Source organism: Bombina bombina, chromosome 6 (assembly GCF_027579735.1).
Source record: "Bombina bombina isolate aBomBom1 chromosome 6, aBomBom1.pri, whole genome shotgun sequence".
In the NCBI taxonomy this organism is placed as follows: domain Eukaryota; kingdom Metazoa; phylum Chordata; class Amphibia; order Anura; family Bombinatoridae; genus Bombina; species Bombina bombina.
The window spans coordinates 73681189-73705378 of NC_069504.1; the positions used below are offsets into that span (position 1 = coordinate 73681189).

The 24190-nt window shown below is 38.6% G+C and overlaps 1 protein-coding gene across 1 annotated transcript in view; it reads left to right on the forward strand.

Annotated features, from left to right (window-relative positions):
• Positions 1 to 5788: 5788 nt before the first annotated feature.
• Positions 5789 to 24190, forward strand: part of PROSER2 (proline and serine rich 2) — a 104194-nt gene continuing 85792 nt past the window's right edge. Inside the window, exon 1 of the mRNA XM_053716464.1 lies at positions 5789 to 5920. The gene's annotated coding sequence lies outside the window, so the exon portion shown is untranslated. The remainder of the gene's footprint in view (positions 5921 to 24190) is intronic.

Genomic DNA, 24190 nt, shown 5'->3' on the forward strand with positions numbered 1-24190 from the left:
GATAGGAAGGGGAAGCTTAAAAATGCGAGTGTCTAATATTCCACCAAATATTCAGAAACTGTGTTCATCCCATAAACCTCATACATCCCATTAAAATAGTAAGTAGCTATTGGTGTTATTAAACTTTTTTTTTTATTCTTGCACATACATACTGTTACTTGTAAATACATTTCGTTATTATATAATTTATGTATGTGTCCATATCTCTTAAAACAGGTTAGTTTAACCTCCTGTTTGCCAGTACAACTGAATTACTGTGTCGCGAAATGATGTAGGTCTAAAAAGTGTGTCAACCACATGAAAAGTTTGGAAATTTCTGAACAAAGGGGATCCCAGAGAAGCATTTACAATGTAAATGCTTCTCTGGGATCCCCTTTGTTCAGAAATAGCAGACATATATGGCTTTGGCGTTGCTTTTTGGTAATTAGAAGGCCGCCAAATGCCACTGCATTTCACACATGTATTATGGCTAGCAGTGAAGGGGTTAATTATGTAGCTTGTAGGGAGCTTGCAGGGTTAATTTTAGCTTTAGTGTAGATCTCAGCCTCCCACCTGTAACATGAGACCCCCTGATCCCTCCCAAACAGCTCTCTTCCCTCCCCCACCCCACAATTGTCCCCGTCATCTTAAGTACTGGCAGAAATTCTGCCAGTACTAAAATAAAAGCTATATTTGGGCTTTTTTTGTGTATTTACATATGCTGCTGTGTAGCATCCCCCCTTAGCCCCCCAGCCTCACTGATCCCCCACCAAACAGCTCTCTAACCCTCCCCCTCTGCCTTAATGGGCGCCATCTTGGGTACTGGCAGCTGTCTGCCAGTACCCAGTTTAGTAAAAAAATTTGCCTTTTTTAAAACAAAAATGCCCTTTTCTGTAGTGTAGCTTCCCCCCACCCCCAAGATCAACCCCCCACCCCTTCCAGATCACTTTTTACAGCTATCAAAAGTTTTAATTTTTTACTTTTGATAGCTTTATTTTTCTGTAGTGTAGCGGTTCCCTCCCGCTCCCGCCCCGTGCACGCGCCCCGCCCGCCGCCCCCTGTGCACGCGCGCGCTCCCGTGCGCGCTCCCCGCCCCCCCCGCCCCCGATTCCGCCCCCCTCCACTCTTCTCGGCACATCGATGGCCGCCCCACCCGCCTCCCAGGCTTGCTCCCACCCACCAACGATACCGGCCACCGATGTCCGGTGCAGAGAGGGCCACAGAGTGGCTCTCTCTGCATCGGATGGCCAAGGGGGGTTATTGCAGGATGCCTCCATATCGAGGCATCACTGCAATAACCAGAAAGCAGCTGGAAGCGAGCAGGATCGCTTCCAGCTGCTTTCCAGACCAAGGACGTACGCCACCACGTCCTCGGTCATTAACTGTATTTTTTTTGAGGACGTGTGGCGTACGTCCTTGGTCATTAAGGGGTTAAACACATAGTTAAAGGGACATCAAATCTAAAAAAAATATTTTGTGATTCAGATAGAACAAACAATTTTAAACAACTTTCCAATTTACTTCTATTATCACATTTTCTTTGTTTTATTGTTATCCTTTGTTGAAAATCAGGAAGGTTAGTTCAGGAGTGTGCATGTGTCTGCAGTACTATATGGCAGCAGTTTTGCCACAATGTTATACAGAAGTAAGAGCACTAGATTGCAGCACTATTTCCTGTCATGTTCTCCGGACCTGTGCACTTTACCTGTCTAGATAACTCTTCTGCAAAGAATAACATGAGAATGAAGCAAATTTTATAATAGACGTAAACCGGAAGCTTTTTAAAATTATATTATCTATCTGAATCATGAAAGAAAAAATAAAGGGTTTTATGTCCCTTTAAAGTCAGCTCTAGAGTTACTGCCAATCCTGAGCTAAGCAGGGCCAGTGATTGGCTGTTACACATGTATGCCACACCCTGATTGGTTCTTTACAGGAATTAAACACATTGTTATGTGTAAAGAATAGTACAATAATTTAAAGGCAGGAATGTAAGCTTAGGAGCCGACCCCTTTTTGGTTCAGCACCTGGGTAGCGTTTGCTGATTAGTTTGCTACATTTAGCCACAAATCGGCAAGCGCTACCCAAGTGCTGAACCAAAAATGGGCCAGCTCTTAAGCTCACATTCCTACTTTTGCAAATAAAGATAACATGAGAACGAAAAAAAATAGTTAATAGGAGTATATTAGAAAGTTGCTTAAGATTGCCTGCTCTATCTGAATCATGAAAGAAAAAAAAAATTGGGTTAAGTATCCCTTTAATGCATAAGATCTTTTTAATATTCTATTTAATGTATCTTTAAGAGAAGCCCTCATATTTAGCAGTTTCCCTTTGTGTCATATAAATACAGTTTATTTCCTGTGTACTGACACGTTGTGCTTGTCTCCTATTTGCGTTACATATACTGTGTCTATAATTAAAAGATAAAATGTGTAGAAAGGACACACTACTGTTAAGAGATACATATAAATAACATTGTAAAACAATATCCAGACTAAAGGCTCAATTCCAAAAAAATGTGTCAGCCTAGACTTGTTTTCCTGTCTAACACTTGCAGGGGCAGCGCTCATGGAATTCTATAAAAAAGGGTCCGTCCCTGGCAGTGGCGAGATGTCTCCAATAGAAATTATGAGAGCTCTCTGCTTTGTAATAGTTTGCAATGGATGACAAAGTACACAGTCAGGAAGAACCCGGTGTATGCTTAATATTAAGCATGATACAAATCAAATTACGCTGTTTACAGGGCACTTTACCTTGAAATTGCTGTTATTTTTGTATACATAGGTTTTCCATTCACAGTAATTAGGGTTTTGAGTATGTTGATAAAAGCTCGCCACCTTTAATTAGTGAGAAAAAACAGTGATATCTGTGGGGTAAAAATGTTTTACAGGGGCGTGTCCGAGCAACGTACCTAATAGGACGCATCTACTATTAGCTCTAAAGGAATTCTCTATAATCCGCCGATTTAAGAGCACTTAACAACTAAACCATCTATATACCTCAGTATATAAAGGTCACTGTAGCTATGGTGGCTATATTATATCCCTTGTTTGCTGTTTTTATGATATTGGAGCTGTAGTTCGGACTGCCTTACTGATTTTTCTTGCAATAACACACTGAGTTATATGAAACGACTTTTTTTTTACTTGCACAACTGCCTCTCCAGAACCTGCAGCAAAACAGCAAACGGGATTTATCACTGTGGTGGTCAAGATGGCCACCTCGGGAGAGGTAGAAGCACATGATAACTTTCAAGCACGATGGTGCAAATTTGAACAACTGTGCCAGCAACTAGTTGATAACGCTCCGTTTAATATTTTAATGAAGCGCTTCACTTCTGCAACTGCTGACAACGCTGAAGCGTTCTCCCTAGACATAGCCGACACACAAGAGGAGTCCTCAGAGAGCATCCTACCACGAGAATCGCGACAGGTCATGCTGACAGTGGAGATAGTAAATGGCTCACACGCAACACCACTGGAGCAGAAGAATTCCATAAAATATGAGACTTTGGATACATCCGGAAGGTCTATCAGGCTCCAATGGATGAAGAGACATAATCTATTGGCGGTGGCTGGAGGGGGTTACTGGGGGGCCCCCAGAAGGCCGCGGCGGAGCTGCAATCGCTGTTCACATTGGCGGCTATGCTTGGCACCCTTAATCTATATCATTTATTCCCAGAAGCATCCCATATAATGCAGGCCAATCTTCAATTAGTGTACGAACCTGAGACCATACACAGCACCTTTTCTCTTTTACGGAGCCACTCTTCTAATGTTTCTGCTTAAAGACTTATGCGATCCTGTCGATGTAATCCCAAATGGGTAAACAAAGACTTGGGGCTTACTATAATTCAGAACTCCAGCTTGTAAAATACCAATATCTAAACCAGTTGTAATGTTATTTATATTTTAGTCGTTTGTTTATTAACAGGTTTGTGTTTTCTGCATGATGTAATTAACAACTGTGACGCATTACAGGAGTCCACAAGAACGTATCATAATATTAATACATTAATTTAGCTATTCATGACACCGTGTTACTGATATCAGTTGAATGTCCTAACATTACCTTACTTGTCTGTCTGTTTTTGCTGGGGGTACGTGGGGGGGCCCCTGGGGGAACGTATTAAACAATAAAAGCACACACCAGGACAACGTTGCACATACCCACAACAAGTCATAGCATATACTTGCTCAGTGGCCTGCGGCCGAGGCTACGGGCGAAGTAGGACATACTTTACTTTTTATAAAGTGATGTGGGTTTTAGTGTAAATCACATTGGATAATACGTATAAACATGTAGACAGCAATACTTACTCATAAATTTCTTTGTGGAACATATGTGTCTCAAATATAATGTAAACTTGGTTGTTGTAATTAAGTTATTATGTGTTATTAGCAATCTTAATTGCCAGAGCTGGAATTTAGGGGCAATATTTTCTTGACATTTTTAGTGCTATGAGTATGCTCTTCTTATCCTTTTTTAGATTGATATCTGAAGGTTCAGTCCGTGCCTTTTTTCTTTAATGTTTAACTCTTTGTGTGTATGTTTTATCTTTTTACCTTTTTTTTAATTTTATTTTCAACATAACCCCTAGGACTTTCACTAAGATAACAGATAAAGTCCAAGAGGCGGCCTGTACTAGTGTTTTTAGGGGCTGAAAAATGAAAATGAGGATCATCATTATTTCTGTACATCAAATTATTGCTGTATTGTTTTCTTTATATGATCTGTTCACATCTCTTATTCCTCAATAAAAAATGTATTAAAAAAAAAAAATGTTTTACAAATTATGCTGGGAATTGCCAATTTCATATACTCGCATGGAACCGCCCATGTTCAGCTTATTTTATGGAGAAAAAAAACAACAATTACACTTTGTATTTTGTACTTATAAGTATGAATTTCTATGTGTATTTGCACATCCAGTCTACTTAAAGTGACAGTCAATCCTAGCGTTATACAAACGCTAGGATTTAATTTAGCAACAAATAAAGGGCACTTTCAGACTCATGAAGTATAAGATACTTCATGTAGAAAGCTCCTTTATTTGATTCAACGCGATCGTCGTTTTTAGCTGCTACAGCAGCCCAAGGGCTAAAGAATTTTTTTGCTAAGAGGTGACGTTTTCACTCTTAGCCCCAATAGTCGAGCGGTAAATCCGGCTTGGCGCCCCTGGGAGACGGCTATTGGCTAGAGGTGAAAACGTCACCTCTTGTCCCAAATTTATTTTAGCCGTGGGGCTACTGTAGCAGCTAAGAATGGCTACCGAGTGAACCAAATAAAGGAGCTTTTCCTCACTGAAGTATCTTATACTTATCTTATACTCTCATGAATGAAAGGCCCCCTCTTATTTGTTTCAATAGTCAATCCTAGTGTTTGTACAGTGCTAGGATTGACTTTCACTTTAAACTACAATTTTGGTAAAACAGTTTTGTTTACCAATACATTTGTTTCCTGAGTATTTTTGTGTGAATGGTTCAATTATTTTGTTTTGCACAATATTTAAACTACGTTTTTTATTGTGCACTTAGTAATGTCTGCATCTCCTTCCCATACACAAATGCAGTATACCCCTTAGTGAGACACCCTGTTAATAGAAGTAAATTAGAAAGTTGTTTAAACTTGCATGCTCTACATGAAAAAATAATAATTGGGTTTTCATGTCCCTTTAAATTGGTATCTGCCTCAGATTGGAATAGTATGCAGTATCTCAAATGCTGCCACTAGATGGTGCACATTACCCTATGCCTGGCTATCAGGGTTGCACTGTTAGAGCATACAGTGAGCTCCTCCCTAGGGTTCCCCTCCTTTCACCAGATCCTCACTTTGCAGCTCACCCTGCACACCTGCCTCAGTAACCACCGGGATTTCTAATTTACAACATACACATCTCTGCTGCACCTGTCACATTACTGCACTAATTCCCTTCTTTTAGGTAAGTACCCATTGCAATACAATGCTTAGCATTTGCTACTGGAGCATTTATGTACTTATTACTATTTATGTTTTGAATCTGTATCTGCCTTAGTTGCCCTGTTTTTAAAGTAATCATTTGACCATTTAAAAATGTTATTTTATTAATAATGTAATTATTATCTGCAATTTTAACTGTTGCTCATATTTAATAGTAAGAAATAAAAATGTTTCCTTAGAACTTATATGTAGTGATGCATAATCTGCACTGATACACTGTGTTTTGCTCATTTGATGTCCACTGTATTAAATATACAAGGATGTTGCAAATACATTTTCAATAGAAATCTCAGAGTGTGTAAATATTTATATATCAGATCCTAGTAATAACACTTAATACTCAGACTTGTGTATTAGAGTGCTTTGATTTTTGAAAACTGTATATATCTGTGTATTAACTTTTAAACAAAAAAAGTAGTTACATTTATTTGCTGAAACCATTATTTTATGTCTTGGGGAGATATTGCATGTATTTTACATTGATTTGAATAGGACAAGAGTGTGGCTATGAAATCACTCATTTCCAGAGACAGTAAGTTAAGGATTTAGGATACAGTGTAGCCCTGGTACTATATAACTTATATCAAGTGGATTAGCTTACTACATAATAAGGACACGTTTTTCCTGTTGTTATCTAGAAATATACTTAATAATGGGGTGTACCGTCTGGACTTGCACTAAGATGCCTTTTCACATTGTACTGTAAAAATAAAAAGTGATATTAGGTTCAAGTCAGGAGACTTAAAAGAACATGAATATGCAAAAAGTAAAATGTTCCAGTAATTAGAGCATTTTATTATTTCACTATTAGTTTGTATGTAACACTCATGTGAAGAAGATAAACACATGGTTAAAATCTGCTGAAGAGCAGCATTGAACTACTGGTGTGCCTTATTACAAGATGCATATTTATGTTTGCCACAAATCACCAGCAAACTCCTGGTTGTGCTTTGGGATATGTACATATGCTTAAAAAAAGGCTACTAGGGGAATCGGGTACATTTGATAATAGAAATACATTGAAAATTGTCTTAAAATGTTAACTTTATCTGAACCATGAAAGTTTGATTTCCGATATATATTTAATACCTTTAAACTATTATAGAAAAATCAGTTTATAACACTCTCTTAAAGTAAATTTTGGGATAGGAGGAAAAAAAAACTTTTGAAAGTATTTAAACTTTACATTTAAAAGCTATTGGGTTTGTAGCTGTAACCAGCACCTGTAAAAAATATTGTCACAAAAAAAATAATCATCTCAAAACATTCTGAACCCCCCCCCCCCCCCAAAAAAAAAAAAAACAACAACAACCCAGAGACAACTGGAAGGTGCAAGTTTGTGTTGGAGCAGGCTGGGAGCATTGAGACATTTGCAAATCATTTTCTTGTTGATTACAAACATGGGGTAGTAGGAGAGCTGACATTCCTATATAAACAGAATGCAGAGCTCTCAGAGAGATAGCCGCACTTAGTTTATGAGGGTGACATTGCAGTCACCATAACGGCACATTCCTGTGTTTTGTACATAATCCTCATATAGGGCAACATTTAAAGTTAAAGATGCAAACTAACTTCAGGACTTCAGATATCGCCACCGAGTGAACTTCTCCCATAGGGGGCCTATTTTACAAGGTGCGGATGGACATGATCCAATATTGCGGATCATGTCCGCCGCACAATCGATAAATGCCGACAGCGTACGCTTGTGAACTGCTGGTGCAATGCCGCCCTCTGCAGATTCGTGGCCAATCGGCCGCTAGCAAGGGATGTCAGTCAACCCGATCGTATTGGATTGGGTTGATTTCTTGCGAGTTCTGTCCGCCTTCTCAGAGCAGGCACAGATTATGGAGGCAGCGGGTCTTGTAACTTGTGTTTCTGCGCGAGCCTGAAGGTTCGCCAGAAGCACGGGGGCTTCAAGCTCCATACGGGATCTTGATAAATATGCCCCATAGACTTCAATGGGGCACGCTGTGAAAAAAGAAAGCCTAAAATGTATCACTTGTGCACTAACCTGACACGTCATTGCATCACTTGTGCACTAACCTGACATGCATTACATCACTTGTGCCACTAACCTGACACGCATTACTTCACTTTGTGCACTAACCTGACATGCATTACATCACTTGTGCACTAACCTGACACGCAATTACATCACTTTTGCACTAACCTGACACGCATTTACACTCACTTGTGCACTAACCTGACATGCATTACATCACTTGTGCACTAACCTGACATGCATTACATCACTTGTGCACTAACTGACATGCATTACATCACTTGTGCACTAACCTGACAGCATTACACCACTTGTGCACTAACCTGACACGCATTACATCACTTGTGCACTAACCTGACACGCATTACATCACTTGTGCACTAACCTGACACGCATTACAACCACTTGTGCACTAAAGCCTGACACGCATTACATCACTTGTGCACTAACCTGACACACATTACATCACTTGTGCACTAACCTACAGCATTACATCACTTGTGCACTACCTGACACGCATTACACCACTTGTGGCACTAACCTGACACGCATTACATCACTTGTGCACTAACCTGACACGCATTACATCACTTGTGCACTAACCTGACACGCATTACATCACTTGTGCACTAACCTGACACGCATTACATCACTTGGTGCACTAAACCTGACACGCATTACACCAACCTGCGCTAAAACCAAAGGTAGTTTAAACCAATTTCCATTTCAAAGTTATTTATATATATATACCTATATATACCTATATAATATATATATATATATTATATATATTTATACATTATATATACAGTATATATATAGATAGATAGATATATTTAAAAGGTTTTTAAAAAATTCTTCTATGGGAAGAACTTTGGAATCTAAAGTATTTTGTAATTCAAAACAATAAAACACATAAAAATTATAAAAATTTAATATAAAAAAACATTTCTTGTTTCACGTATATAACTGGATATATGTGTGTATATACATATGTATTATATATGTTTACATGTGTATATATATGTACAGTATGTATATTTACACATATAAATACACATTTATATACAATTATATATATATATATAATATATATACACACACACATATTTAGACATATATATACTGTATATATGCTGTGCTGGACTTTCTCTGTGTATTGTATTAATTTATTTTGTAATTTTCCCTATGGGCCTTGCAACCAGGCTTGTCCGGGATTAACTGCCTGTGACTCTGGAGACAGTGCAGCTTCCTGAGAGTGCTATAGCACCCAGGGCTGAGCATGTTGCAGGGTCATATGATGTGTACCCAGTCTAGTCTGAGAGTGCAGTCCCCTTCCGTGTTTTGTATATGTCTAGGGTGATTACATAAGTCTGTGAACTCTAACTTGTTCCCAGTATGTTTGATTGAGAGCTTGCATTTGTATGGCTGTATTAGGGACCTAGGTTATGGAAGAGACCTTGATGTGGTACCTGGGCTTGTCCCATTTGGCCATATGTGGTAACTAACTCTTGCAGTTTTGCTTTTAATCTTAGCTGAGGAGCTTTGGTCTGTATGTTGTATTAATTTATTTTGTAATTTTCCATATGGCCCTGCACCCAGGCTTGTCCGGGATTAAACTGCCTGTGACTCTGGAGTACAGCACAGCTTCCTAAGAGTGCTATAGCACCCAGGGGCTGAGCATGTGCAGGGGTAATGGGGATGTGTACCCAGTCCAGTCTAAGAGTGCAGTCCCCCTTCCGTGTTTTGTATATGTCTAGGGTGATTATATATAGCCTGTGCAACCTTCCCTTGTTCCCTTGGATTTGAGAGCTGTGCATTGGTGTGGTTGTTTAGGGTCCCAGGTATTGGAAAGGGACCCTTGACGTGGTACCTGGACTTGTCCATTTGGCCAGATGCGGTAACTAATCCTTCCAGTTTTGCTTTTAATCTTAGCTGAGAGCTTGTAAGCGAGTGCTGGACTTTCCTCTGTGTGTTTGTGTGTATATATATATATATATATATATATATATTATATATATATTATATATACAAATTATGACCCTTTCCAAATACATTGCCATATCCCCTTTAACCCTTATAAAAACTTTTATTAATATGTTTATGAAATAGTTTTATCAGTAAGTGTATATATGCCGTTAATAGTTTTATTTTATGTCTTTTTTATGTGTTTGGTGATTATTTTCTTTTACCCTTACACTTTACGTTAGGGCCTCAGCCGCAGTTTTTGTTTGTGCTTGAGTGCATCTGTTTACTTTCAGCTTGTATGGGTTCATTAGTTAATACGGTTGCAATATTGCTTTTTTGTGTTATATTCACTGTCTGATGAGATCAATTCCCGCAACTGTATTGCCTAACTGAGATACACCTCCAAAAAAAATGTGACAGAAAGTAACATTTATTCAGCACAGGAATATCAATTTCCTAAAAACCATAAATTGTAACTTTTTTTTTTAAAGTACACTAGGAAACATACTTTACCTTTCTTGCCCCATTAAATTATATCTACTGAGCTCCCCAACTGTCCGTTGTTTTGCAGGAATGTATTGAATTTTGTTATTGTTTAAAAAGATAATCCTTTTATTACCCATTCTCCAGTGTTTAACATAACCAACACTGTTATAATAATACACGTTTTACTTCTGCGGATTACCTTGTATCTAAGCCTCTGCAGACTGCTCCTTATCTCAGATCTTTGACCGACTTGCATTTTTGTCAATTCATTGATGATTTCATTAACAACTCCACAGGATGAGCACAATGGTATCTACTATGGCACACATGAACTAGCAGTGTCCTGACTGTGAAAAGCTAATAAAATGTACTGAGATAAGAGGGCTTATCCCGAACGGGGCGATCTCTGAAGTTGCGCTATCCTGATGCATGTTAAATTCAGTTACGTTTCAAGCAAATGTTCAAGCCTTTACTTTCAACTTGCAATACATGCACTGCTTCTGATGTGCGCAAAGAGCCACGATAAACCCCTTTTTGCTTGCGCGCAACAGTTAGCGCTACTCGTAATATAGCCCTAAAATATTTATAGAGAAGGCTATAGAATTGCTAAATTACTTGGATTGTTGACTCTTCCAGAACAATATTCAAACTAATCAAAGGATATTGCTGTTATTAGTTTATTTGTTGCTGCTAAAAAAAAATGGGTATTTTTACAATATTTCAGCTTTTGTTTCCTTGAAAAACATAAATAACAGTGCTGAAAAACCTAGTTTTCTGACTTGTCCTTATTCATCAATACAGATCTGGGAATATTTTCTTTTTAGCTAATACAAATGAATAATAGTATATAGGTTTTACATTGAAACCTCTTTTTTTTAACATTTCTTTCTAGCTTGTTAAAGATTTTTTTAAGTTCAAACTAAATTTTGTTCATATTTCATTAGTTTTGTTTTTTTTTATCTGTTTTTCTCTATCTTATTAAATATGTTTATTTACTTTTTTATTTAAAAAATAGATTATTATTTTTGCTGCCTATTGGTTGTATACAGTTCTATGATAAATGTAATAGTTATTTCTCCATTTCACGTTGGCCTGAAGTTAAAGTGTATTTAGTGTCACCCAGCTGGTGACATACTTCTAACTGAGCCATGGGAATGTGAAGCCTGCAAGTGAAGTGGTCTAATATAAACTTGCCAGGCCTTGTGTACATATAACCTGAGGGTTTTTAGATGGCTTTTTATAGCAATGTACGAGATGCAGTTAGGCAGAATACAGTTCCACCTGGCTCGGAGTGCAGTTATTTAAAGAGAAATATTCGTTTTAAAGGGATATGAAAACCAATTTTTTTCTTTCATGATTCAGATAGAGCAGGCAATTTTTAGCAACGTTCTAATTAACCCTATTATTAATTTTTCTGCGTTCTCTTGGGGGCATATTTATCATGCTCCGTACGGAAGGCTCGCCGGAAACAGAAGTTATGAAGCAGCGTGTCTAAAGACCGCTGCTCCATAACCTGCCCGCCTGCTCTGAGACCGTGGACAGAAATCAACCCGATCGAATACGATCGGGTTGATTGACACCCCCTGCTAGCGGCCGATTGACCGCAAATCTGCAGGGGCGTGGTATTGCTGTCGGCATTTATTCATGTGCTGCGGACATGATACGCTACATTGTATCATGTCCCGCTCGCACTATAATAAATTGACCCCTTGGTTTCTTTATTTCAAAAAGTAGAAATGTAAGCTTAGGAGCTGGCCCATTTTTTAGTTCAGCATCTGGGTAGCGCTTGCTGATTGTTAGGATCTTTAGCGATAAGGATCTTGCAACACTATAACACTTCTTTGTTTTAATGGGAAGTAACAAAAAAGCAGAGGTCTCCCAAAATCCTAGCAGTCAGTTTTTAATTTGGACCTAAGCTCTGCAATGGTTTGATAGTAAAAATGAATGCAGTTTTTTGTTAGAGTATTTACATTTTTTTCTGTTTAACCCCCCACAACAATGAGGTTAAAACACATAAGTAAAGTTACAGAGGCCTACTTATCAAGCCGTCAACTTTCTTGCATTCGAAGGCTCTAAGGATGGTACATACGCTCGCCCTTATATCGCCTAATATCACGGGCCGCGGACCTGAATACGCTTCTCCATATTTAACAAAAAAGCTGTCAAAAAGCTGCGCACCAAGTACGGGGCGATGAGCAGCGGACTGTTGTTAACTAACAGTCATCGATCTTGCTGCTATTCAGCTTTTTTCCCAGCTTTATTTGTATACTGTCACTAAACACCGCCACTATACTAAAATGTTTAACCCCTATCCAGCCGCTACCAGTCCTTGTCGCAACTAAATAAAGTTATTAACCCCTATCCCCGCTGCTCCCCGACACCGCCGCAAACTCTAATAAACTTATTAACCCCTATTCCGCCGCTCCCGGACCCCGCCGCAACTAACTAAATGTATTAACCCCTAAACCTCTGGCCCTCCCACAGCACTACCACTTACTAACCTATTAACCCCTAAACCGCCAGCCCCCGCATCTGCCATAAACTAAATTAACCTATTAAACCCTAAACCTAACAAACCGCTAACTTTATATTAAATATTAACTCATCCCTATCTTTTATAATAATTTAAACTTACCTTTAGATTTTAAATTAAACTATATTAAACTAATAATTAATCTACCCTAACTGTTATACTAAAATTACATAAAAAGGACACTGTTCCCAAATTTTTTCTTTTGTAATTCAGAAAGAGCATGCAATTTTAAGCAACTTTCTAATTTACTCCTATTATCATTTTTTCTTTGTTCTCTTGCTATCATTATTTGAAAAAGAAGGCATCTAAGCTTTTTTTTTTGGTTTCAGTACTCTAGACTGCACTTTTTTTATTGGTGGATGAATTTATCCACCAATCAGCAAGGACAACCCAGGTTGTTCACCAAAAATGGGCCGGCATCTAAACTTACATTCTTGCATTTCAAATAAACATACCAAGAGAATGAAGAAAATTTGATAATAGGAGTAAATTAGAAAGTTGCTTAAAATTTCATGCTCAATCTGAATCATGAAAGAAAAATTTTGGGTACAGTGTCCCTTTAAACTACAAATTAAATTAACTATATTATATATTTAAAAACCTAACCCTACTCAAATAATTTTAATCTACTATTACAAATTACAAAGTTACCAAAAACTAACAACTAAGTTACAAAAAATAACAAACACCAAGTTACAAAAAAAACAAAACACTAAGTTACACAAAATAAAAAATGTATTATCAAATATTTAAACTAATTACACCTAATCTAAGAGCCATATGAAAATAAAAAAGCCCCCCCAAAATAAAAAAAAAACCCTAGCCTACAATAAACTACCAATGGCCCTTAAAAGGGCCCTACCTGTAAAAAAAATACGAACAACCCCCCCCCACAGTAAAAACCACCACCCACACAACCAACCCCCCAAATAAAAACCTAATCTAAAAAAAACTAAGCTCCCCCATTGCCCTGAAAAGGGAATTTGTATGGCTTTGCCTTAAAAGGGCATTTAGCTCTTTTTCAAAAGCACAAACCCTAATCTAAAATTTAAACCCACCCAATAAACCCTTAAAAAAAACTAACACTTACCCCCAAAGATGCACTTACAGTTTCTGAAGAGCAGACATCCATCCTCAACGAAGCGGAAGAAGTCCTCATCGAATCCGGCAGAAGTCTTCATCCAAGCAGGCCGACGTCTTCATCCAACCGGGCAGAAGTCTTCATCCAGACGGCATCTTCTATCTTCATCCATCCATAGACTATAATTACATTAACTATATTAAACTAGAGCCTAAAACATAAAGCTTAAACCCTAGAAGATCAAACCCGAAGATCCAATTACAGTTTCTGAAGAGCCGACATCCATCCTCAATGAAGCGGCAGAAGTCCTCATTGAATCGGCAGAAGTCTTCATCCAAGCGGGCCGACGTCTTCATCCAACTGGGCATAAGTCTTCATCCAAGCGGGCCGACGTCTTCATCCAACTGGGCAGAAGTCTTCATCCAGACGGCATCTTCTATCTTCAACCCTCCGGCACGGAGCGGCTCCTTCTTCAAGACATCCGACGCGGAGCATCCTCTTTGTTTGACGTCTCCTTTACAATGAATGTTCCTTTAAATGAAATCATCCAAGATGGCGTCCCTTAGATTCTGATTGGCTGATAGAATTCCTATTGGCTGTTTGCAATCAGCTATTGGCTTTTTCCATGAGCCATTAGAATGCGAGCTCAATCCTATTGGCTGATTGGATCAGCCAATAGGATGAAAGCTCAATCCTATTGGCTGATTGCTACAGCCAATAGGATTTTTTAAACCTTAATTCCAAATTCTATCAGCCAATCGGAATCTAAGGGACGCCATCTTGGATGACGTCATTTAAAGGAACATTCATTGTAAAGAAGACGTCGAACGAAGAGGATGCTCTGCGTCGGATGTCTTGAAGAAGGAGCCGCTCCGTGCCGGAGGGTTGAAGATAGAAGATGCCGTCTGGATGAAGACTTCTGCCCAGTTGGATGAAGACGTCGGCCTGCTTGGATGAAGACTTATGCCCAGTTGGATAAAGACGTCGGCCCGCTTGGATGAAGACTTCTGCCGGATTCAATGAGGATGGATGTCGGCTCTTCAGAAAACTGTAATTGGATCTTCGGGTTTGATCTTCTAGGGTTTAGGCTTTATGTTTAGGCTCTAGTTTTAATATAGTTTAATGTAATTATAGTCTAACAGTTAGGGTAGATTAATTATTAGTTTAGTATAGTTTAATGTAAATATAGTATAACAGTTAGGGTAGATTAATTATTATTTTAATATAGTTTAATTTAAATCTAAAGGTAAGTTTAAATGTATTATAAGATAGGGAGGATTAATATTTAATATAAAGTTAGCGGGTTGTTAGGTTTTAGGGGTTAATAGGTTTAGTAAGTGGTACTAATGTGCGAGGCCAGGGTTTAAGAGTTACTAACTTTATTTAGTTGCGGTGGTCTCCAGGAGCGGCGGAAGAGGGGTTAATACTTTTATGTAGGTGGCAGCAGTGTCGGGGCGGCAAATTAGGGGTTAATAACATAATGTAGGCGGCGGCAGTGTAGGTGGTGGCAGATTAGGCGTTAATAAGTATAATGTAGGTAGCGGCGATGTCTGGGCGGCAGATTAGGGGTTAATAACATAATGTAGGTGGCGGCGGTGTTGGGGCAGCAGATTAGGGGTTACTAAGTATAATGTAGGTGGCGGCGGTGTTGGGGCGGCAGATTAGGGGTTAATAACATAATGTAGGTGGCGGCGGTGTAGGGGGCGGCGGTGTAGGGGTGTTTAGACTTGGGGTACATGTTACGGTGTTAGGTGTAAACATTACTTTTATTCTCCCATAGGAATCAATGGGGTATTGGGCAGCAGCGAACATGAGCTTTCGCTGCTTTCAGACTCCCATTGATTCCTATGGCATCCGCCACCTCCAGGGCTGGAATAGTGGGGAGCGTACCTGGTAGATATTTGATAACTAGCAAAAGTAGTAGTCAGATAGTGCCGAATTTGCATTCTGAACATCTGTAATGACGGTAAGCATCGATCTGTGTCAGACTAAGACTGGCGGATCGTATGTTACGTCACAAATTTCAACTTTTGCCAGCCTGTAGGCTTTGATAACTAAGGGGAATCAGGCTCGCCACAATTACGCTGCGGAATTCCAGCGTATTTGCGGTTGACGGCTTGATAAATATCCCTCACAGTCAGGAGCTTTAGTTTGGTTTGTAACATTCTGATGTTATATTAAAGGGTCATGAAACCCATTTTTTTCGTAATTTAGAACGTACAATTTTTAAATGTTTCCAATTTACTTCTATTTATTAATTTGTTTCATGCCCTTGGAATCATTTGTTGAAGTAGCAGCAATACAACCATTCACGCAAAAATATGCAGGAAAAATTGTATTGTTAAGGTGCATCAAAAATCGTAACAAAAGTCTTCGTCACAAATCGTATTTTATTTAAAATGTTACATTTGTATGTAAATGACCCAGGAATAAATTGTATTCAATATGCACAGTATAAATTATAATTTAAACACATTGGATGAGGCAAAAAAACACACAGAAATTCGTACCTTATAAGTACAAAATACAAAGCATAAATATAGTTTTTTCGTAAAATGGATTGAACATGGGCGTGTTATGAAATTGTCTCACTAATCCCAGCGTAATTCTGTAAAGATTTTCGCACTACAGATCTCACAGTTTTTTCTTGCAAACTAAAAAGTGCCAAGCTTTTCTCAAAACACTCAAATTACTTATAACTCTATTAGAAAAACACATGCATATGAAAATATAGGCGACTGTAAGATAGGGATTTATATTGGCTGCAGGATTTCATTTTTTACAGTGCGTCCCCTGTTTGCTTTTAACTTCGATCTGCACAGCAAAGTATCCCTTTCCAGCGAGCTCCATTCCTTCCGATAGAGGACATCTCGCCACTCGTAGGGACTGACCTTTTTTATGATAAATCCACCAGGGCAGCCCCCCCAGCAACTATACGAGATTGCTGATAACACAGGCTAAGATTGTTTTGTATTGGTTCTTTTCTCTCGTACCAAAACAGCTCCTCTTGACTCCAGTTTCCAGCTTTGCATTAATTTCAGCCTCTAAAGAGCCTCCGACATGCAAAGAACTATTCTGACTCTTGGAAGAAGCATATGGCTGGTTCCCACGTTTGAAATACATTTTTTATGTTCCTATATACTTAGATGTGAGATATATACGTTACCAGATACTTCACTGATCTATTCCCACCCCTGAGGGTTTTTAAAAAAACAGAACCAAAAGGTTTATCAGCTCCCACTTATTACTATCTGAGTAAATTGTTTCCAGGGCCTCAACCCCGTAAACATAGGAATGTTTGTTTAGTTCATACTTTCTAAGGAACCTGAAGCTTGAAAATCAAGCAAGACCAGTTAATACAGGAGGAGATGTAAATGTATACTGACATTAGTATGGAGAGATGTCTTGTGCATAAATAAACTATGCAATATAAATCACTACATTTGCAGTGGGTTATTAGTCTTATCATTGTTATATTGCTTCGGCCCATTGTTTTTAAAGGACCAGTAAATACAGTTGCATAAACTAGAAATGCATGATGCAAAGACAATGCAATAGCACTTAGGGGCCGATTTATCATCGCTCTATCCGTCATGATCCGCTCAGCGATCTGCATATTCGCGGCCACTAGCAGGGGGTGTCAGTCAGCCCGATTGTATAGGATTGGGCGGATTGATGTCTGCAGCCTCAGAGCGGGGCGGACCAGTTATGGGGCAGCTGTCTTAAAACATAAGGCTCGCGTGGGAAACGGGCATCAAGCTCCATTCGTAGCTTGATAACTCGGCCCCTTCGTCTGAACTTCGAATGATTAGTAGATGTTTATCTGACAAATTTTTAAAGTTATGTCCTCATGTTATGTATCATGTGACAGCCATCAGCCAATCACAAATGCATATACGTATATTCTGTGAATTCTTGCACATGCTCAGTAGGAGCTGTTGACCTTAAAAAGTGTAAATATAATAAGATTGTGCACATTTTGTTAATGGAAGTAAATTGGAAAGTTTCTTAAAATTGCTGCTCTATCTGAATCATGAAAGTTTTATTTTGACTTGAGTGCCCCCTTAATAAATATAAATATATATATGTGTTGTGTGTGTGTGTCTGTGTTTAACACCTTGGCTGCCAGAGAGACGTAGCCAAGGAGGTTAAATTAACTTTAGTATATTACATTTTTTTTAATATGCAGAGGGACATTAAAATTAGGTTTTTATGTCTGCTTCAAAGATCTCTGCATTATTAATGATCTAAATACAAAAATTTAGGTTTTTATAGGCATTTTTTTAAACTGTCATATTTTTAGCAAAATTAAGATTGTTTTTAAGTCCATAGAAAAGCCTTTTTGGGGATCTCACACTAAACTTTAAGATTGGTACATTAAATTGGACCCATTACAACAGCAGAATATTTTTTTTACATTTATTTAACAGCAAATAGAGTTAATCAGAATTAGAATATGCATTGGCTGAGAGCGGGCTGCGCTCTAGAAGGGCCATAGGGCAGTGAAGTGCTGCTGAGTGATCAACGTATCTCATATGTACTAGGTGCCAATCACTGAACACATATACCCACTGTTTGTCATATGTACTAGGTGCCAATCACTGAACACATATACCCACTGTTTGTCATATGTACTAGGTGCCAATCACTGAACACTTATACCCACTGTTTGTCATATGTACTAGGTGCCAATCACTGAACACATATACCCACTGTTTGTCATATGTACTAGGTGCCAATCACTGAACACATATACCCACTGTTTGTCATATGTACTAGGTGCCAATCACTGAACACATATACCCACTGTTTGTCATATGTACTAGGTGTCACTCACTGACACATATACCCAGTGTTTGTCATATGTCACTAGGTGCCAATCACTGAAACACATAGACCCACTGTTTGTCATATGTACTAGGTGCCAATCACTGAACACATATACCCACTGTTTGTCATATGTACTAAGTGTCACTCACTGAACACATATACCCACTGTTTTGTCATATGTACTAGGTGCCAATCACTGACACATATACCCCACTGTTTGTCATATGTACTAGGTGCCAATCAACTGAAACACATATACCCACTGTTTGTCATATGTACTAGGTGCCAATCACTGAACACATATACCCACTGTTTGTCATATGTACTAGGTGTCACTCACTGAACACATATACCCACTGTTTGTCATATGTACTAGGTGCCAATCACTGAACACATAGACCCCACTGTTTGTCATATGTACTAGGTGCCAATCACTGAACACATATACCCACTGTTTGTCATATGTACTAAGTGTCACTCACTGAACACATATACCCACTGTTTGTCATATGTACTAGGTGCCAATCACTGAACACATATACCCACTGTTTGTCATATGCTACTAGGTGTCACTCACTGAACACATATACCCACTGTTTGTCATATGTACTAGGTGCCAATCACTGAACACATATACCCACTGTTTGTCATATGTACTAGGTGCCAATCACTGAACACATATACCCACTGTTTTGTCATATGTACTAGGTGTCACTCACTGAACACATATACCCACTGTTTGTCATATGTACTAGGTGCCAATCACTGAACACATAGACCCACTGTTTGTCATATGTACTAGGTGCCAATCACTGAACACATTACCCACTGTTTGTCATATGTACTAAGTGTCACTCACTGAACACATATACCCACTGTTTGTCATATGTACTAGGTGCCAATCACTGAACACATATACCCACTGTTTGTCATATGTACTAGGTGCCAATCACTGAACACATATACCCACTGTTTGTCATATGTACTAGGTGCCAATCACTGAACACATATACCCACTGTTTGTCATATGTACTAGGTGTCACTCACTGAACACATATACCCACTGTTTGTCATATGTACTAGGTGCCAATCACTGAACACATAGACCCACTGTTTGTCATATGTACTAGGTGGCCAATCACTGAACACATATACCCACTGTTTGTCATATGTACTAAGTGTCACTCACTGAACACATATACCCACTGTTTGTCATATGTTACTAGGTGCCAATCACTGAACACATATACCCACTGTTTGTCATATGTACTAGGTGTCACTCACTGAACACATATACCCACTGTTTGTCATATGTACTAGGTGTCACTCACTGAACACATATACCCACTGTTTGTTCATATGTACTAGGTGTCACTCACTAAACACATATACCCACCTGTTTGTCATATGTACTAGGTGCCAATCACTGAACACATATACCCACTGTTTGTCATATGTACTAGGTGCCAATCACTGAACACATAGACCCACTGTTTGTCATATGTACTAGGTGTCACTCACTGAACACATAGACCCACTGTTTGTCATATGTACTAGGTGTCACTCACTGAACACATATACCCACTGTTTGTCATATGTACTAGGTGTCACTCAACTAAACACATATACCCACTGTTTGTCATATGTACTAAGGTGCCAATCACTGAACACATATACCCACTGTTTTTCATATGTACTAGGTGCCAATCACTGAACACATAGACCCACTGTTTTGTCATATGTACTAGGTGTCACTCACTGAACACATAGACCCACTGTTTGTCATATGTAATAGGTGCCAATCACTGACACACTAGACCCACTGTTTGTCATATGTACTAGGTGCCAATCACTAAACACATATACCCACTGTTTGTCATATGTACTAGGTGTCACTCACTGAACACATAGACCCACTGTTTTGTCATATGTACTAGGTGTCACTCACTGAACACATATACCCACTGTTTGTCATATGTACTAGGTGTCACTCACTGAACACATATACCCACTGTTTGTCATATGTACTAGGTGTCACTCACTGAACACATATACCCACTGTTTGTCATATGTACTAGGTTGTCACTCACTGAACACATATACCCACTGTTTGTCATATGTACTAGGTGCCAATCACTGAACAACTAGACCCACTGGTTGTCATATGTACTAGGTGTCAATCACCGAACACATATACCCACTGTTTGTCATATGTACTAGGTGTCCACTCACCGAACACATATACCCACTGTTTGTCATATGTACTAGGTGTCACTCACCTAACACATATACCCACTGTTTGTCATATGTACTAAGGTGTCACTCCACCTAACACATATACCCACTGTTTTGTCATATGTACTCAGGTGTCACTCACTAAACACATATACCCACTGTTTGTCATATGTACCTAGTTGTCACTCACTAAACACATATACCCACTGTTTGTCATATGTACTAGTGTCAATCATCCGAACACATATACCCACTGTTTGTCATATGTACTAGGTGTCACTCACTGAACACATATACCCACTGTTTGTCATATGTACTAGGTGTCACTCACTAAACACATATACCCACTGTTTTGTCATATGTACTAGGTGTCACTCCACTGAACACATATATCAAGTCTGTTTGGTCATATGTACTAGGTGTTACTCACTGAACACATATACCCACTGTTTGTCAATGTACTAGGTGTCACTCACTAAACACAGTAACCCACTGTTTGTCATATGTACTAGGTGTCACTCACTAAACACATATACCCACTGTTTGTCATATGTACTAGGTGTCACTCACGTAAACACATATACCCACTGTTTGTCATATGTACTAGGTGTTACTGAACACATATACCCACTGTTTGTCATATGTACCAGGTGTTACTCACTGAACACATATACCACTGTTTGGTCATATGTACTAGGTGTCACTCACTGAACACATAGACCCACTGTTTGTCATATGTACTAGGTGTCAATCACTAAACACATATACCCACTGTTTGTCATATGTAATAGGTGTCACTCACTGATCACATATACCCCACTGTTTGTCATATGTTACCAGTGTTACTCACTGAACACATATACCCACTGTTTGTCATATGTACTAGGTGTCACTCACATGAACACATAGACCCACTGTTTGTCATATGTACTAGGTGTCACTCACTAAACACATATACCCACTGTTTGTCATATGTACTAGGTGTCACTCACTAAACACATAGACCCATCTGTTTGTCATATGTACTAGGTGTCACTCACTAAACACATATACCCACTGTTTGTCATATGTACTAGGTGTCACTCACTGAACACATATACCCACTGTTTGTCATATGTACTAGGTGCCACTCACTGAAACACATATACCCACTGTTTTGTCATATGTACTCAGGGTGCCACTCACTGAAGCACATATACCCACTGTCATATGTACTAGGTGTCACTCACTAAACACATATACCCACTGTTTGTCATATGTACTAGGTGTCAATCACTAAAACACATATACCCACTGTTTGTCATATGTACTAGGGGTGCCACTCACTGAAAACATAGACCACTTGTTTGTCATATGTACTAGGTGTCACTCACTAAACACATATACCCACTGTTTTGTCATATGTACTAGGTGTCACTCACTAAACACATATACCCACTGTTTGTCATAGTGTACTAGGTGTCACTTACTGAACACATATACCCACTGTTTGGTAAATGAAGCAATGTGCACAAAGTCAAAACACAGCCAAGTAAATACACAATGCAAAAACTCCTATAGCCACCTCTCTAGCTCAAAGGTCAACGCCAAGGTCTGCTCAAGGAACCTCTATATAACTTAAAAAGAAAAGAAAGGGTGGAAGTATCCATTTTAACCTATTTTATATTGCAAAGTAGTATTTATGCAGACTACTCAAAGACTTCCAAAATGTATTTCATGTTTCAGATATAGCATACAGTTTTACATAACTAAATAATGTACTTCTATTATCTAATTTTGCTTTCTTGTTTATGATATCTTTTGTTAAAAAAACATACCTTCTGGAGCTAGCTGCCGATTGGTACCGTGCATATATGCCTCTTGTCATTGGTCACCAGATGTGTACAGCTAGCTCCCAGTAGTGCATTGCTGCTCTTTTATACCTAGAAAATTATTGAAACCTGATAATACAGGTAAACTGGGAAAGTTGTTTTAAAGTTGGTATGTTCTGTCCGAAACATGAAAGAAAAAAAATTGGGTTTCAGGTCCCCTTGGAGATCTTGCTGACGACAAATTTTTTCTTTCATGATTTAGATAGAGCATGCAATTTTAAGCAACTTTCTAATTTACTCCCTATTATCAATTTGTCTTCGTTCTCTTGTTATCTTTATTTAAAAAGCAGGAATGTGATGCATTGGAGTTGGCCCATTTTAGGTTGAGAACCTGGGTTATGCTTGCTTATTGGTGAGTAAATGTAAGCCTCCAATAAGCAAGAGCTATCCATGGATTTACATTCCTGCTTTTAAAATAAAGATTGCAAGAACATGAATATAAATTGATAATGGAGTAAATTAGAAAGTTGCTTAAAATATCATTCTCTATCTAAATTATGAAAGAAAAAATTTGGGTTCAGTGTCCCTTTAAGTATGCAGTTGGGGACAGTCTACTCTCTGTGATCTACATGATTTCAAAGAATACCCAAGAGCCCAATAGCTCTCTTAAAGGGATATAAAAAGCAATTTTTCATGATTCCAGCTTTTTCAAATAAAGATACCAAGAGAACAAGAAAAATGATAATACAAGTAAATTAGAAAGTTGCTTAATATTGCTGCTCTATCTGAATCATGAAAGACAAAATGTGGGGTTCATATCCCTTTAAGGGCCTTAACACAGGCTAAGACACAGGTAGAAGAATTACGTGGGGCCTGGCAGCTTATCTTATTTGCTGGAGCCAATCAAGACTTGTTACTAAGGTAAACTAGCTGCTATCATTTTGTTAGCAAACCTTGCATTATTTGTAATGCTTTTACCTATTTTGCACACAATAAGGGGCAGATGTGTTAGCCATCTGCAGTGTACACTTCCAATTCTCTAAATTGGAGGAACCCACAATAGTTAAACTACATGCAAAGGGGCAACTTTACATAAAATATTTTGGTAAGTTTTGTTTCTACTCCATATAATTTGCATACCATTATACCATTGTATAGTAGAATCTCATCATATTTTTGTCCCTTTAATGCATTTGTACAGTCTGGTACAGTCTGGTTTTGTCAGTCTATGAGATGATGGTTAATACAGTAATAAGCAGTAACTGCTGTCGGATGCTAAGATGATT